Source organism: Saimiri boliviensis, chromosome 15, assembly GCF_048565385.1.
Source record: "Saimiri boliviensis isolate mSaiBol1 chromosome 15, mSaiBol1.pri, whole genome shotgun sequence".
Classification (NCBI taxonomy): Eukaryota; Metazoa; Chordata; class Mammalia; order Primates; family Cebidae; genus Saimiri; species Saimiri boliviensis.
This window is the reverse complement of record NC_133463.1, coordinates 75,046,640-75,061,295: the sequence shown is the minus strand read 5'-3', so window position 1 is coordinate 75,061,295 and position 14,656 is coordinate 75,046,640. Positions and strand designations below refer to the sequence as shown.

Genomic DNA, 14,656 nt, shown 5'->3' with positions numbered 1-14,656 from the left:
TCTCCTGCCACCTGTGTTTGTGTTCCTCCAGCACTTGATGTTTTAAATTGATTTGTTTGACCAGAAGTCCCTAGAAAAAGACAAGCAGATAAGGGCAGTTGCCTGGGCCTCTGGAACAAACACAGGTAAAGGCCCAGGGCTTTCAGAAAAACAAGGCAGGTTTTTGTTTGTTTGTTTGTTTGTTTGTTTGTTTGTTTTTTAATTTTTATTTTTGAGACAGAGCCTGGCTCTATAGCCCAGGCTAAAGTGCAATGGCACAATCTCGGCTCACCTCAACCTCCGCCTCCCAGGTTCAAGTGACCCTCCTGCCTCAGCCTCCCAAGTAGCTGAGATTACATGCACCTGCCATCACACCCAGCTAATTTTTATATTTTTGTAGAGATGGGGTTTCACCATGTTGGACAGGCCGGTCTTGAACTCCTGATCTTAGCCACCTTGGTCTCCCAAAGTGCTGGGATTACAAGCTTGAGCCACCACACCCAGCCAGGGCAGTTTTCTTGAATGAATTTGTACTCTGAGTGCACAGCAGCGACCACACTCACCCTGTAGTCTCAGGAGTTCACATTCGAGGGGTGCTGGCTTAATCCATTCAAGAGTTATGCTGGGGTAGAAATCCAGTCCTGGGGCCTCCTTTCTGATCTCCTTCATCTGTTCCCCAGGGTCACCTTCAGCTGATCAGTTAATAAGCACAGGCAGACTTGCTCCTAATTGCTTAGCTTCCAGGCCAGAAGCGCAGAAGATAGACAAAGCCATCTACCGCTCTGGCTGCCTTCTCTCTCTGCTCTGACTGGTGCATCCAGTGTCAATTCCATGCCACTCTAGTTACTCTGAGGAGAAAACATGATGCTGTGTTGTGAGTAAAAGGAAAAGGCTTCCAATCTCATTCATTCACACCCTTCAGAAACAGTTGCTGCTTTCTGAATACATATTGTTGCTACCAAGATTATATTGCTGCTCCTGAAAAATAATACCAGCCTCTTCTGGAACTAGAGGTAGTGAGAGAAATCCTGAAGGAGATGTTTGTTCAGGTGAGTCACTTGATGATTCTGTCAGTTGCATAGATTTAGAATGAACAGGTCTCCATGAGGAAAGTGGTGATCGAGAAGGGCAGAACTTTGGTCAAAGTGTCATTCACTGAGATGTCTGGCATGCAAAGCTGATCTCTGAAGAGAAAAATAAAAAAAAAAAAAAAACAGTTTGAATTAAAAGCCCAATGACAGAAACAAGTGAGGAAGATAGGCCAGGATAGACCAGGGTGATCCAGCTGACGCCTAGTGACAGAAAAGATCAGAAACACCCCCTGAAATCTAGCTCAGGTAGGTTTCCTAGGCTCTAAGTGGAGGGGGAACAGGAGAGCTGGCTTTGGCAAAGTAGTGGCTGAAGCTGTACCCAGGCACCCTGGTTAAGCTTTGGATTCAAGTGGCAACGTTTCATTTGTCATCCGCCACAGAGATTTTCTGTATTCTGATCAATGACTTAGATCAAAAAGGTCATCTCAGCAGCAGTGGAAGTGCATCAAATATCAGGTTAGGCAGGACCAGTCTCATAGTGGCACAGTGTGGCAGTGAGAAGAAATTATAGTTAACAGATCAAACATCAGTTTTTTTCTCTTCTTGCTAGTAAGAATCAGAACCACAGCCCTGGCCCCACTCCCCTTAAATGGAGTGGATATGTTGACACACGTACACAGCCATTGCTGGAAAAGGTCTCAAGTCTGCATCTTTCTGCTAATAGGCTAGGTGGATATTCTTGTGATTATTTGAAAAAAATGAAAGAGCTATAGCCATATTTGGAAGTCACGTTGCAGCAGGCATATTTTATAATTTCACCTCACATACTCTGAGCTTGAGAGTGAAATTTATAGCAGAATTTTTAGAGTTATTTTAGGAATAAAGCTCCATTTTCTTTGCCTTTTTAAAGTAAAAGCTAATCTGTCCTATCCCCAAAATATTTTTATTGGGGAAAGTGTATTCTGAGATATGTCTGACCCCAAAAGGAGTAGGTATGGAAATCTGAGCCACATCTTTCAAAGATGTTTTTGTGAGGATTGGTTCAAAACCCCTATTTACATCTAAAGAATGTGCTGATCATTGCTACATTCCTGGAATTCCCCAAAAGGCTTAAGCTGGAGACCCTCCACCAGAGAGCACAGTTCTCCTGGTAGAGCCAAGACCCAGCCTCTGAAAAGAACATTGCTGAGGGGATTAAAGGGGCCCTCATTAAGCTTGTATTCGTGAAAACAATTTAACTTGAGGCTATATTAAACCAGGGCACCCCTGCTAAATAGGTTTATAGAAATGTTCCTTGGTGCCCCTTCATGGCAGTGGTCAGGGCGGGGGTGTGGGTTAAAGCAGTGGAGAACTGTCTAGCTCTCACTTCAGTTTATGATCAATGAGCTCTTGACGTGTTCACATTGGAACTAAGGCTGTGATCGGCTTAACGTGTTTTGAGAAATGTTTTCTCTGGGCTGTAATGATTGCTTCTTCCAGGGAAGAAGAATGACTTTTTTTAGTTGTAATATTCAATCTAATATTTATTGAATAAAGGAAAGAATAAACAAATATTGACTATGCAGTCAGGAGGCCTGGGTTTCAATCCAAGATCCAACATATTGATTTTTGTCACTCCGCTGTCATTGCTCTGATAGTGCATCATCTTTTTTATCTCCTTGAATTGTAATGATCCAGTTTATGTCTGAGGTTCCCCAAACTAGCCTGTGAGTTCCTTAAGGATAAGAGTTAACAGTTTATTGTTTAGCAAGAGGCCACATTTGCTACAATTTACAATAAAAACAATGGCTCTGGGAATAGATTGCCTGACATCACATCTTGACTCCTCCATTTCCTAGCTGTGTGATCTCAGGTAAGTTGCTTAACCTCTCTGTGTCTCAGAATAAAACTAGACAGTGTTACACCCATCTCACAGAGTTGTGCAGAAATTAAACCACAAATACATTTAACATGTTTGGGGCAGAGATACATGCTCAGCAAAATTTGCAACTACTAATTTCCTTATCATCATTGTTGATCATATATATTTGTCAATAAAGGCACCAATACTTTATTAGTCTGTTCCCACCCTGCTGATAAAGACATACCTGAGACTGGGCAAATACAAAAGAAAGAGGTTTGATAGACTTACAGTTCCACATGGCTGAGGAAGCCTCACAATCATATCAGAAAGCAAGGAGAAGCAAGTCACGTCTTACATAAATGGCAGCAGGCAAAGTGAGGCGAGCGAACAGGTTTCTCCTTATAAAACCATCAAAACTCATGAGACTCACTCACTACCATGAGAACAGTGTGGGAGAAACCACCACCATGATTCAATTATCTCCCACCAGGTCCCCCCCACAACATGTGGGAATTATGGGAGTACAATTCAAGATGAGATTTGGGTGGGGACACAGAGCCAGACCATATTAAATACTCTATCTCCCTGACCCTGCTGTTTTCTTTTCTTTTTTTTTTTTTTTTTTTTTTTTTGAGATGGAGTCTCACTCTGTTGCCCATGCTGGAGTGCAGTGGCATGATCAGGGTTCACTGCAACCTCCACCTTCCAGGTGGAAGCAATTCTCTGCCTCAGCCTCCTAACTTGGATTACAGGTACCCACCATCATGCCCAGCTAATTTTTGTAGTTTTAGTAGAGACAGGGTTTCACCATCTTGGCCAGTCCGGTCTTGAACTCCTGACCTTGTGATCCACCCACCTGGGACACCCAAAGTACTGGGATTACGAGAGTGAGCCACTGTGCCCTGTGACCTGTTTTCTTATGTATAATGTAGGGGCCATTATATAATAATAATAATAATAATAATAATAATAATAATAACCTGAAGTGCTGTTGTGAGGTTCAAATGAGACAATGGCTAAAAGTCAAAATGTCTTTTTGAAAACCACAAGGCACTTTGAAACTCTGTTATTGTTATTTCTAATATTGACTATAGCACAGAAAGAAGTGATTTTCTCGTACATCCACAGTGTGAATGAGGCCAGCCTAGGCTGAAATATTCTTGGTGCTTTCACATGCCCAAAGTACTGCTTAGCCGGGATGTAAACTGTCTAAATCTCTGGGATTACTGTGCTTTTTTCAGTATTTACATTAAGGTACAACCACAGGTCTTTCGGCAAGTGCTATGTTTGAATCAAAGCTGCTTGGGCTTTACTGTCCTTATCTCCACTGTCCTTGCTCAAAGGTCTGACAGCTCTCAGAGCTGACCCTGGCTTTTGAGATGCTAGGTATCAACAGTCAAGTCTTCGCCTGAAGACTGGATGCTTGATGCATAGACTTCATTAGGTGCTGTTGAGAACTCAGGAGAGCCAGAGAAAAGCATGGAGCAGGAGTTGAAACACATGGGATAGGGCGTCATACTTACCACTAATAAATCATGTGCCCTGGATAGGCTCTATCCCATGTGGTTTTTTGGGATTCACTTTCCATATTTACAAAATAAAAGCAGTTAGATTATTTCCAAGATCTCTGCAGAGTCACTGCCTTAGGAGTCATGAGTCCTATTCTACTGATGCATTTGCCATGTACTTGCACCATGACCTTGGGCCAGTCACAGCCTCCGTTTGGTTCCTTGTGCCCTCATGCGTACCAGGCTTATCCTCAAACAGCCGATTTCTGTGCTTCTACTATGTCAGTCACTGCTCCAGTTAATAACAGCGCTTGCGTATGCACTAACACATACACACACACTAGTAAATGTCAGCGTGGTTATTGTGTGAAAAGACCTATGTCTTGGCACTTTGCACGCCTTTTTGTTTTAAAGACAGGTTCTCCCTCTGTTGCCCAGGTTGGTGTGCAGTGGTGCGATGTCGGCTCACTGCAACCTCTACCTCCTGAGATCATGTGCTTCTCATGCCTCAGCCTCCCAAGTAGCTGTGACTACAGGCACGGGCCACCATGCCCAGCTAATTTTTGTATTTTTAGTAGATACGGGGTTTTGTCATGTTGGCAAGGCTGGTCTTAAACTCCAGGCCTTAAACAACTACCTTGGCCTCCCAAACTCCTAGAATTACAGGTAGGTGCCACTGTGCCCGACCATTTGGCATGTATTTTTAAATGTAATCTTTTTAGCAACTTTATGAAAAACCTATTTTTGTCTTTATTTTATAAATGAGAGAAGTGAGGCTAAGAAAGTGTAATTGAATTACCCAATAGCACACCACCAGTAAGCAGTATAGCTGGGGTTTGAATCTAGTTAATCTAACTCCACCTAACCATTATGTTATGTCACTTAAAATTTTTCCTTGTCCACATCATATCAGGCCTAGCATAACTCCACTTTTTTTTTTTTTTATTAAGATTACTCAGTTACTGGGCATGTGGGAAATGCTGATTTGGGAGGTGCCTAGATTTTAACCTGAGATGTAACACATGAGTTGGCTGGATCCACAGCGAATTGGAAGACTCTCCTTGTTCAGTGGAATTGCTGCCACTGAATCCAGCAGCAGCCGGAAGGGTCCTGTCCTTTTCTCTGTTAATATTTTAAGCAACAGAATGAAGGAGGGCACGAACTGGGCAAATTCACTGTGACATGATTCTGGAAAGGCTGGCAAACAGATCAAGTGACAGAAGCAAAATGGAAGAAGGTGTGACCTGCTAAGCACTTTATATGCATTATCGCATTTTAAAACCCGCAACTCTGAGTAGGGCTATGATTATCTCCGTTTAACGCATGAAGAGACCGAAGCTTAGGGAGTTGACCATTCAAAGATGACATAGCCTGTGTGTTGCCTTTTATTCCTCCAAAATAAACTTTAAAAACATTTTTAGAATAATTTTATATTTATAGACACTTGTAAAGTTAGCACACAGAATCCTGGCATAATCACCCAATTTACTCTGTTGATGACATCTTACATCAGGGTGGTAGGTTTGTCAAACTAAGAAATCAACATCAGTACATTATTATTGATTGAGCCTCAGCTTTTATCTATATTTTATCATTTTTCCATTAATGTCCTTATATTAGTTTTCCACGGATGTGACTACAAAATACCACAGGCTGGGTGGCTTGCAACAACAGAAACTTATTCTGTTGTTTCAGTCTCTTGAATCTGGGAGGCAGAGGCTGTAGTGAACCAAGATTGTACCACTGCACTCAAGCCTGGGTGACAGAGTGAGACCCCCTGAAAAGAAACCAAAAACAAAAAACAAAAAACAAAACAAAACAAATGAAAAAAATGGGTACAAATAGCCAAGAAGGTCTTTGTACACAGTAAGCACTGACACTTACTAGTGTGTGTGTATCTGAGCGTGTATGTGACCACTATTGTTAACTGGGGCAGTAACTGACATAGTAAGAGTACAAAAATTGACTAAGGCTGGGTGTTCAAAATCAAGGTACCCGGAAGGCCATGCTCCCTCTGAAGGCACCGGGAAGGTGTTTTGCATTTTATCTTCTAGCTTCTGATGGTTGCTGGTAGTTCTTGCTGTTTCTTGACTTGTAGGTGGTCGCTCCAATCACTGTCTCCATCTTCACTTGTTTTTCCCTATGTCTGTGACTCTGTATCCAAATTTTCCTCTTTTCACATTGCTTCTATGGCCTACCCTAACCCAGTGTGACCTCATTTTAACTTGACTACATCTGCACAGGCTCGATTTCCAAATAATGTCACACTCACAGCTTCTTGCTGGAAATGCATTTTTTTGCGGGGGATGCTATTTACCACAATACAGTCCTCTCTCTCTTTCACCAGGCAATCCAGAATGCCACATTCCATTTAGTAGCAATGTCTTCTCATTCTCCTCTGGTCTTATCACAGTTGCTTAGTCCTTCCTTGCTCTTAAGACTTTGATAGTCTAAGGTGTACTGGACCGGTATCCTGAGGATGTCTGGGTTTGTCTAACATGTCAGCTCTCAGGTCTTAGTTACTAAGCTATAGAGATGAAGCATTCCTGAGAAGTACCTGTTGGCTCGTTCATCATTTGCTTTTTCACTTGTGGGCTTGCTTATCACTGGACACATATGTCGAGGCTCAATACATAACTGATAAATTAATTGATGTAGAGCTTGTTGTCTCCTGACCCATCCCAGCTCCCTTTCCCCAAACATGGAGCTGTGATCTTTCCTCTTGCATGTATAAGACAAAGTTGCTCACATTGCTAGTTTCAATAATGGATTAAGTGCTGCTGTGAACACAGAGTTGGGCCTGACCCCTGCCTGGTGGGCTTGACAGTGGCAGGAAAGCAGAGATCACCTGCAGGAGTTTAGCTGGATGCAAAGGCTCCTCAGCTTGTCAAAGCCCAGGTGAATTGACAGGAGGAAAAACTAGAACTTGCTCCTCTTCTATGATAAGTGGATTATGTGGATCCAAATTCTTCATTGAATATTGATGATAACCAAATAAAGAAAGCTCTCTTATTAAGCATACCTAGACCTTCAATTCAATTTAGTAGTGCAAGTGAGTATATATAAGTAAGTGGATGAAATTCTAAAATGTACATATATATTAATGTATTCACTCTGGGAGTGGGCAGACTGGTGCACTATGTGGTAAGTAGAAAGACTCCATCATTTAGAGTTAGCAAGGGACTTTGGAATGTGACTCTCAAGGGATGTGCTGTAATGGCAGAAGTCACACACAGATTCATTCTGGAATAGGCTTTCTGAAGGAGCTCTTCATCGGTTCCTGCTACCCAGACCTCTTGGAACAACTTCTATTTATTTTTTCACAAGACATGCTCTTCGTATTTTCCTTGTATGCTGTGCGTCTCCTCGTATTCTTCCCAGAATTAAAAAAAACAACAACAAAAATCTCTATGGAAGCCAGAGTTAGTTTCGATTGCTGTGGCTAAGAGCACTGATGCACATTTTGCTTCTTCCTCAAATCCCTGACACACTTCAAGAGCTAGAGATAATTCCTTCCTCTTAATTCCCACATATATTAGGTTGGTGCAAAAGTAATGGCGGTTTTCGCATTGTTGAAATTGGCCGTTTGACACTGGAGTACATTCTTAAATAAATGTGGTTATGTTATACATCATTTTAATATGCATTTCTCACTTTATGTTTTTTGCGAACGTCTTATTACTTGCTGTTTATTTGATGTTTATTTTAGACTATGCACAAAAAGCAAATTTGAGCGATTTTCTTAGTTAAGTTCAAAATGGGTTGTAAAGCAGCAGAGACAACTCACAACATCACCAATGCCTTTGGCCCGGGAACTGCTAATGAATGTACAGTGCAATCATGGTTCAAGAAGTTTTGTGAAGGAGAGGAGAGCCTTGAAGATGAGGAGCATAGTGATCAGCCATCAGAGGTAGAAGTGACCAAGTGAGAACAATTGTTAAAGCTGATTCTCTTACAGCTACAAGAGAAGTTGCTAAAGAATTCAGCATCAACCATGATACAGTCATTTGCATTTGAAGCAAATTGGAAAGGTGACAAATCTCCATAAGTGGATGCCTCATGAGCTGAGGGAAAAAAAAAATTGTTGTTTTGAAGTGTCATCTTTTCTTATTCTATGCAAAAACAACAAATCATTTCTTGACCAGACTGTGATGAAAAGTGGATTTTACAGACAACCAGCAACAATCTGCTCAGTGGTTGGACCAAAGAGCTCCAAAGCACTTCCCAAAGCCAAACTTGCACCAAATAAAAGGTCTTGTTGGCCCGCTGTGGTGGCTCACACCTGTAATCCCAGCAATGTGGAAGGCCTAGGTAGGTAGAACGCCTGAGGTGAAGAGTTCAAAGCCAACCTGACAAACATGATGAAACCCCGTCTCTACCAAAAATGTACGAAAGGTTAGCCAGACATGTTGGTGGGTGCCCGTGATCCCAGCTACTCAGGAGACTGAGGCAGGAGAATCACTTGAACTCGAGAGGCGGAGGTTGCAGTGAGCTGAGATCACGTCATTGCACTGAGACGAAACTCAGTGCAACGAGAGTGAAACTCTGTCTCACAAAATAAAACGAAACAAAACCACAAAAGGTTGCGGTCACTGTTTGGTGGTCTGCTGCTGGTCTGATCCACTACGGCTTTCCGAATCCCACCGAAACCATTACATCTGAGAAGTGTGCTCAGCAAACTGATGATACACCCAAAACTGCAACACCTGTAGCTGGTATTGGTCAACGGAAACGGCCCAATCCTCCATGACAACATCCAACTGCACGTCATACTCCCAATGCTTCAAAAGTTGAACAAATTAGGCTGGGTGCTGTGGCTCATTCCTGTAATCCCAGCACTTTGGGAGACCAAGGTATGCAGATCACTTAAGGTCAGGAGTTCAAGACCATCCTGGCCAACATGACGAAAATATAAAAATTAGACAGGTATGGTGGTGTGCACCTATAATCCCAGCTGCTCAGGAAGCTGAGGTGGCAGAATCTCTTGAACCTGGATGTCGGAGGTTGCGGTTAGCTGAGATGGTGCCATTGCACTCCAGCCTGGGAGACAGAGAGAGACTCTGTCTCAAAAAAAAAAAAAAAAAAGTTGAACAAATTGGATTACGACATTTTGCCTCATCTGCCCTATTCACCTGACCTCTCGTTAACTGACTACCACGTCTTCAACTATCTCAACAACTTTTTGCAGGGAAGATGCTTCCACAACCAACAGGATGCAGAAAATGCTTTCCAAGAGTTCATCAACTCCTGAAGCATGGATTTTTATGCTACAGGAATAAACAAACTTATTTCTCACTGGCAAAAATGTGTTGATTGTAATTGTAATGGTTTCTATTTTGACTGGTAAAGATGTGTTGCAATTACGTCTGCAGCAACCTCAGATTGCAGTTTATTTATTTATAAATTAATACCTTGGGAAGACATTTATTTATACTTTCCTGAGAACTTTTCCCCTTACCTTCTGTTGTTTTTATACCCAATGTTGTCTGGCCACTAAACAGTGTGGTTGTTATAGACTGAACTGTGTCCCCCACCCAAATTCTGTTGGAGTCCTAATTCCCAGTACCTCAGAACATGACTGAGTGTCTTTCGGGACAGACTCTTTAAAGAGGTCATTAAGGGACAGGCATGTTGGCTCATACTAGGAATCCCAGCACTTAAGGAAGCTGACATGGTGGATTGATTAATGCCAGGAGTTCAAGATCAGCCTGGGCAACAAAGTGAGACTAAGTCTATACAAAAAGTCAAAAAAATTAGCTAGGTAAGGTGGCACATGCCTGTGGTCCAAGCTATATGAGAGGGACCTCTTGAGGCAGGAGGATCACTTAATCTTAGGAGATTAAGCCTGCAGTGAGCCATGTTTGTACCACTGCATTCCAGCCTGGGTGACAGAGTGACACCCTGTCTCAGAAAAGCAAGCAAGGAAGGAAGGAAGGGAGGGAGGGAGGGAAGGGAAAGAGAGAGAGGAAAGAGAAAAGAAAAACGAAAAGGAAAGAAAGAAAAAGAGAAGGAAGGAAGGAAAAGAAAGAAAAGTAAAGTAAATAAAGAAAAAAGGAAGGAAGTTAAGGTTAAGTGAGATCATTGGAGTGAGCCCTAATCCAAAGTTACTGTTGTTCTTATAAGAAGAGGCGGTAAGGACACAGATACACGTACAGAGAAGATCATGTGAAGATATCAGAGGAGATCAATAAGCCGTCGGCAAACCAAAGAGAGAGGCCTTAGGAGAAATCAACTCTGCCAACACCTTGATTTCAGACTTGTAGCCTCCAGAACTGTGAGGAAATACATTTCTGTTTTTAAACTACTTAGACTGTGATAGTTTGTTGTGGCAGCCCTAGAAAACTAATGCAGTGGCCAAGGATTCAGAGTCAGGTAAAACCTGCTCCAAATCTGCATGTGACCATGGATGAGCTACTTAAACATTCAGTACTAAAACTTCTTGGTGGCAGGTGGGGCACGGAGAAAGAGGGCAGAGGGTATGCTTTAAGATTGGTCAAGTTCAAGAGGAAATGAGGGTAAGGGATAAGGTAGGGAGAGTGTCTCCTTCCAAATTGCTACTTCCTCAAGTTACTTCTTATCTGGAGAGAGCAGAGGGGACAGTTGGGTTTTGCTAGTGCAGTTTCCTCCTCATAAAAGGGGACATCAGGAGTGGGAAGTAAGTTCCCTTCTGTCTTAGTCCATTTTGTGTTATGCTACAACAGAATTTGTGAGGCTAATTTATAAAGATAAGACATTTATTTGGCTTATGATTCTGGTGGTTGGAAAGTTCAAGGTTGGGCAGCTACATCTAGTGAGGGCCTCCCTCACACTCTTCCACTCATGGCAAAAAGTGGAAAGGGAGCAGGTATATGCCAAGAGACTACATGGCAGGAGAAAAAGAGAGAAAAACAAAAGAAAAAAAGAAGACAGACTCTTTTAATGTGTTCTGCAGTCTTGCAGAACTAATCCATTTCTGAGAGAGCAAGAACACACTTGCCCCTGCTGAATGGCAGTAGGGAAGGACCCATACTCATGACACAAACACCTCCTACTGAGCCCAACCTCTCACCACCACCACATGAGGCGTCTAATTTCAACATGAATTTCAGTGGGAAATCCACATTCAAACCATAGCACCCTCCTAGCAAGGTAATGATTAAGAATAAAAGACAAATGGTTAAGAACAAGAAAGAAATTCTATTTGTGTTGCTTCAGACAAGTCACCTAGCCTTAAATAATTTCTAAAGTGGGGATAATGATATCTGCATCTTACATTATTGTTGAGAGTAGCACATGGGAAAAATGCACCTAGTCTATAAAAGCTTCTCTATCGGTGTACAAATTTCTTGAAGGCAGATACTTTGGTTATATTATTCACTTTTTTATTTCTACCTTGTAATTCAGGGCCAGATATGTGGTGGGCATTCTGCTTACATTAGTTGGATGAGTAAGTGGCAGCTGTTATTATTAAGAGAGAAAGCAAACAGATGGATAATTGCTCAGAGCTGGGGTTGCTGTCTGTGGATTTTATGTGCTAGCCCCAGGTTAATGTGCAGGATACAGAGTATGATTTAAGGTTCAGGATGAAGCACACCCCAAAAATGATGATGAAAGAAATATATAGTTTTCTAAATATAGGCTTTCTTCTTAAATGCTCATGTCTGGAGTGAATACAGAATTTATAAGCAAATTATAACAAATTGGTTATAGACTGTATAGCATGTCTGTGGGGTCGGAGTTGGGGGAGCACTATTGAAGCTGCCTTTCTACCTGGTCCTCTCCCTCTGTCCCTTATACACACATGCATCAGCCTATCTACCACAGCACAGCAAAGACAATCTTGGTAAGACACAATCCTGTATGAATAATTTCTCTGCTGAAATGTATTTGCTATCTTCTTGCTTTCTATGAAGCAAACTTTGAAATCCATAGCCCCATATATAAAACCTTTGTATCAGTCCTCTGTTCCTCTGTTTATCTCTTTTTCTCCGTCTGGCCTTCACTCTCAGAATCAGAGAATTACAGGTTCAGCCTCCACAAATGTGGGCTCACTTTGCTTTCTGCTGACATCGTCATTTTTCAACACATCTACCTGGCAAATGTCTACTCCCTCTGCTGCACTGAACTCTAAGCATTGCCTACTTAGGTGCAGAGAGGAGTTATTCCAGAGAATGCTGGCCCTGATCTATCCAAGCTCCATTGCAACATGTGTTCTCATTCATTTATATTCTGGTCCCTGGCATGGAACCATGAGCTCCTCCAGAGCAGGGTTTGTTTTCTTCAACTTTGTACCTGCAGGTTTCAGCAAATCTGAAGAAAGAATGAATGGTTGTCTTACAGCTTCCATTAATGGAAGGCTTCCTTTGTGCTGGGCAATATGATAAACAATTTACACTTATATCTCAATTAGTCTCCTGACAAGGAAACTAAGGCTAAGAAAACTAAGTAACTTGCCCAAGCCTTCCGGTGATCAAACCACAGACTAGGGACTTGAACTCAGCACTCAGCAACAAACTCCATCATGTATTTAATGAGCATTGACTGTGTTCAGGACAGATCGTGACAGTTTGCTGGTTTGTCCAGAAAATGTTTTAAAATACCTTCTTTTTAAATAACAGGACCCAGGGAAGAGGGGTGATACCACCCTTTCAAAAATGTCAGTAACACAAGTCGAATGCAGCAAAGAGGAGAGGGAGCGAGGCAGGCTGATAAGAACGCCTGATGAGAGGAGGCTTCTCTGTATTCATTGCCATACATGGGAAAGGAGGGGGCTGACCATTCCCAGAAGAAGGGTTCTGGGTAATAAAAAAGGAAGCACTTTGACCCTGGAGGTCTGGAATATGTGAATAAGATTGGCTACATTTTGTGTCTGTTGTTTATTGCTTACTTTTCATGCTCCAGGGCCCAAATTTTACAAGTCAATGGGAAATTTTGCTCTAAACACCGTTTTACCTACAAACACATTTTTGATCATAACAACCAACACACAGTAGCACAGTGATCCCAAATCCACTTGCCCATCCTCCCCCTTGCATAGGCTACTGATTTTGTCTGGAAGCCTGATTCCCTCCCAGCCCCCTAGCTAATTGCTCACATCTCTCCAAGCTCAGCTCACAGGTCTCCTCCTCCAGGAAGGCTTCATCTTACATTTACCTATAGTGTACACACACACAGACACACACACACACACACACACACACACACACACACACACCCTCTCACTCTCAGACATGAATTGGCCTTGAGGCTAATAATCCCTAAGCCTCAGGGCCCCTCCCCACAGGGCCTCTTTGAGTGGCAGGCATCATTGAGTGAGTGTTCTAAGTGGGGAAGAGAAGGCAGAGAGCAATAAACAAGACTTTATGTGTACTCTTTCTTTCTTTCTTTCTTTTTTTTTTTTTTTTTTTTTGGTAAATTGCCCAAAGAGAACCCAGAAGAAAGATATCTTCATCTCAAAAGTTTCCAGAAATCTGTTATGACTTATTTTCTCATTCTAAACAAACATTTAGCCATGTACTTTAATACCTAACAGAACCTTGGTAAATAGTATAAGCTTTAGACCCCACAGACCTCGCATCTGCCCCTTCACTGTATTAAAACTGACTCTGTTTCTTGATCTCCTCCACTCAGGTTCAGGCTCCTTGATGGATGTCTGTCTTATCTTTGTATTTTCAGAGCACAGTGATTGGCACATAGTAGGTGTGTGTTTTATACTTCCACATCCCATAAATGAGGATACAAGAATAAATCTCCCATTTCTGAGGGACAGGACAATCTGCCCTCTTAAATTGCCCTTGGAGCCTTTAACCAGGAAACTCAAGCTGCTCATGTAGAATGCTAGCAAGCACACTAGGCATGGCGTCTCATGCCAGCAATCCCAGCACTTTGGGAGGAGGGCAGATCACTTGAGGCCAGGAGTTCAAAACCAGCCTGGCCAACATGGTGAAACCCTATCTCTACAAAAAAAAAAATACAAAAATTAGCTGGGCATGGTGGCACATGCCTATAGTCCCAGCTACCCAGGAGGCTGAGGCAGGGGAATCACTTGAACCTGGGAGGTGGAGATTGCAGTGAGGCGAAATGGCACTACTCCCCTCCAGCCTGGGGACAGAGTGAGATTCTGTCTTGAAAACAAAACAAAACAAAAAATAACAAAACAGAATGCTAGCAAGCAAAACTCTCTATGGTATCACTTGGATGGTGATGCATAGAAGGTTGATGAACAGTGTGGCCACTTTGCTGGCAGAACGATTGCAGCCTTTTTTGTATTTAGCAAGCCTCTCCTGCCATTGTCATGTTCCTACATCACTCTCTTG

At 42.3% G+C, this 14,656-nt stretch overlaps 1 pseudogene; it reads left to right on the top strand.

Moving 5' to 3' along the window:
• The first annotated feature begins 4,547 nt into the window (after nt 1–4,547).
• LOC141581391 (histone-lysine N-methyltransferase SETMAR-like) lies at nt 4,548–9,708 on the top strand (annotated as a pseudogene).
• Nucleotides 9,709–14,656: the final 4,948 nt, after the last annotated feature.